A 3,811-nucleotide genomic window follows, 5' to 3' on the forward strand; every position below is an offset into this window, starting at 1 on the left:
TGTCCTCATACTTGTCTCCCCAAGGTTGAGGAGCCTACAAGGTCTGGTGTGATCTTGTCTCTGTGGCCAGTTTCACCAGGTTTTAGTCTCATGCTCCAAGCTCAGGCCTTTGGACCTCCTTTCTTAGCCGGAATGTGTCTGGAAATCTTCCCATGCCCTGGCCTGCAGCTTCAGGCCATTCTGGTCAGCTCAAATGGCATGACTCTGGAGAGGCCATCTTGGATTACCCTGAGCCAGTGGGGTACCTTTAAAGCCTACTACACCCTCCCATTGCTCCATAGCACTTAGCAATTTTATCATTATCAACACACTAATCACTGGAATGTGAGGTTCCAGAAGGCAGAGGTTCTGTCTGCCTTATTCTCAGCTTTACCTGCCACTTGGGAAAGAACCTCTTGCAGGCTTGGCCTCTGTTCATCCACTCAGCAGTACACAGCAGGACCTTGCACTGTTGCTATAGACATCTTTGTCCAGAGATACTCTGGTCTTGTCACTCTTTAGTTAAAAATTCTTACAGCCAGACTTAGTGGCATACATCTTTCATCCCAGTGCTTTTAGGAGGCAGAGGCAGGCAGATCTCTGAGTATGGGACCCAGAGCTACATACTGACACCCTCTGTCTCAAAAAAATAAAATACAAAAAAAAGGGATTTTACTCTTATTATAATTATTCCACATTTATTATCCATTCATCTGTTTGTGGACACCTAGGGTGATTCTAGATCTTTGCTATTATAAATAGTGCCACCATAAACATGGGACATAGGTGTCTCTTTGACATTCTGATTTCACTTCCTTTTGAATATATACCCAGAAGTGGGACAGGGGAGAATGGCATGAGATTCCATCGTGCCACTTCACAAAGGTACTTAATTTGAAATTTAGAAACTGTTTTACTTCTGGAACTTTCCATTTATCATTTTCAGATTGTTATTGAAGCCATGGAACTGAAACTATAGATGAGGCAGGAGTCCTGAATTGACAGTAACATGGAGCAAGGAGATGGGGGTCAAGGAGGTGACAATGAAAACAAGACTCTCCGGGCCCATTTGGTTATGTGGATCGCATTATTTTTTATAGGCGTTCTGAGTTGTGCAGTGCACTGTGTGTGATCTATCAGTCATGGATGAAAGACAACCTGAGGCCACTCCCAGCCCTGCGAGTGTGAGCACCAGCAGGAAGATGGATGAATACTTAAGGCCTGGCCAAGGCAAGAAAAACTTGCTGAGCTTTTTACTAGGAAGACAACTGGGAAGGCACAACAGTGAGGCAGAAATGTCAAAGTGGGTGTGGATGCTGACACGAGCAACTCCAGGGTGGAGGTGGCCTTTGCCAAAACACCATGTTACTTACATGCTTATGCCCACCCCGAATCATTCAAAACACTTCCAGAAGAGTGAAAAATAAAACTTCTTGTTTCTGCTGTTGCGGACAAGCTATATTTTAATTTCTTTTTGGTTTGTGTGTCTCTTTATTAAACACTCCATTTAATATTCATTTATACATACAATGTGTTTGACACCAATCCATTTTCCCACTTCCTTCCCTCTAATTCTTCCCCTGCCCCACCCCTAGTTTTCCCTCCAAGCTTAGTGTGTTTTCTCTCTTTTTAAAATTTAATACAGGCTGAGTTCATCTGGTGCTGAGCGTGTATATTTTTTTAAACTGGCTTTCTTCGGTTATGCTGGACAGACAAGTCTATCGGTCCATCCTGACATCCCATATAGAAGCCCTCAGACTCTAGATACTGAAATTGTGCTGCCCATTACATCCCTCTGCTGTTATCTGAAAAATACATATTTAGGCATGCATGCAGCCCTTGGCTGGGCATTCGGTAGCAAAGATGCTTCCACCTAGTCATTCTGGACGGACATCCGTCATTCTCCTCTCTGAAGCCTCTCTTCCCTACTGTAAAGGAATTCTTGAGAAGCACAGCAGAGCCAGGTAGGAGGTTCTGAATACTTTTTAATTATGATGCTCACGAGACATGACTTAGAAACTGCAGCATTGTCTTTTTCAGTTCTATTTAATACAAAATAGAGCACTGAACATTTTGTGCTGGAAATGCTATACCTTGAGAACCTTATTAAAGTCTACTTTCCTTTTCAAAGAAGCGGAAACCTCAGGTGTCGGGTTTTGTTGGAGACAAAACTGACAGACACAGAGACAGGAGTATAAAAAAAAAGAAAAAATCTGTCAAGCCCATACTAGATTGAGTAGGATTTGTAAGATTAAGTTTTCAAACTGTACCGTGGGAATTTAGCCATTAGTTAAACTCAGTGGGAGACGGGCTCCCAGAACCTAGAAACAATGGGAGGCCAGTTCCCAAGAACCCAAAAACAGTGCAACCAAGACAACCTGGCCCGAGAACCCAGAAACAACCTGGCCCAAAACAATTACCAAGTGGTTAGCCCGCCCCTGGACCCTAGCACGAGCCAGCACCAATCAGAAACCACCCCGTACCTTCCCCTTACCCCAGTCTTCCCTTCTGCCCCAGCAACTGCACAGAAATAAAAAGCTGACTAAGACCTTGCTCCAGGCCAGACTCTTCTACCCCTGCGAGGGATATGAGTCTCACCCCAGCTAGCTGGAATAAAAAGCCTGTTGCTGATTGCATCAAGTCCGTGTCTTGGTGGTGTGTGGGGTCGTCACTCCCGGGATTTGAGTGTGGGGGTCCCTCCGAGAATCTCACAGATTCTTCTGACCGACACGAAGCTACCTCATAGTCAAAAAAGACTTGAGGATGGCTCCTGCTTAAAAAAAAAAAATAAACATTAATCTCTTAGGGCTAGGAAGAAATGGCTCATATGTTAAGAGCACTTGCTGCTCTTGCAGAGGACCTGGGTTCAGTTCTCATTATCCATAGTGTTTTTTAGTGCTGCCTGTGACTTCAGTTCCAGAGGATCCAATGCTTTCTTCTGGCCTCCCCAGGGACTGAGAGTGAGGTTACATATAATACACAGGCAAACACTCATACTCATAGTGCTAGTATTCTGTCTAACCTCCACCCCATAGTTACCGGGCAATAGCCAGGTAGCCCTGACCCACTCTAAAAGGGGCCGCTTGCCCCCTCCTCCCTCTCTTGTTCTCTTGACCTCTTGCTTCTCTCTTGCTCTCCCCTTCCCCCATTCTCTTCCCTTCCCCCTCTCTCCACGTGGTCATGGCTGCCTTCTATTTCTCTACTCTCTCCCTCTCTCTGCCTTTCTCTGCCTCTACTGTCCTCTCAAATCCCTTCCCCATGTTCTGGATAAACTCTATTGTATACTATACCGTTGTGTGGTTGGTCCCTCAGGGGAAAGAGATGCCTGGCCATGGGCCTGCTGAGACACCCCCTTCCCCCACACCTCACCACACCTCCATAGAACATATCCCCCTACCTCTTTATCTTTTTATAAACACTTCACATATACACAAAAATAAAAAGTAAAATAAAACAATAAGAACTTTATCCCTAAAAATAATGTGCTGAACAAACACAAAACTCTTACAAATCTGAAATAGGCATTGTACAAGAATGTGAGCATTGCAAAATGAAAGGTAAAGTTAATAGAAAGAAAGCGCTAAGAAACTGAGCAATGGGAAATGTGGGTAGTCCAGGTGATAAAAATGATGAACAGACAGACGGGAAACAATGATAGATTCCAAATGTTATATCCCTTAAAGATTAAAGTGAAATACAAGGACAGGAGGCGCTACCATGAAAACATTATAAATTCCTTGCCTTATTCTTGTTTAGCGTGAGATTAAAAAATAAGGTTCCATGAAATCTGGTTTTTTTTTCCTGTTTTCTTTCCTTGTTGTTGGTGGTTCCC

At 44.0% G+C, this 3,811-nt stretch overlaps 1 long non-coding RNA gene across 1 annotated transcript in view; it reads left to right on the top strand.

Annotated features, from left to right (window-relative positions):
• Window positions 1-1,430, top strand: part of LOC116091493 — a 5,380-nt gene extending 3,950 nt beyond the window's left edge. Inside the window, exon 3 of the long non-coding RNA XR_004119050.1 lies at window positions 1,080-1,430. This is a non-coding gene — a long non-coding RNA (uncharacterized LOC116091493). The remainder of the gene's footprint in view (window positions 1-1,079) is intronic.
• Window positions 1,431-3,811: the final 2,381 nt, after the last annotated feature.

The sequence above is a fragment of the Mastomys coucha genome, chromosome X, assembly GCF_008632895.1.
Source record: "Mastomys coucha isolate ucsf_1 chromosome X, UCSF_Mcou_1, whole genome shotgun sequence".
In the NCBI taxonomy this organism is placed as follows: domain Eukaryota; kingdom Metazoa; phylum Chordata; class Mammalia; order Rodentia; family Muridae; genus Mastomys; species Mastomys coucha.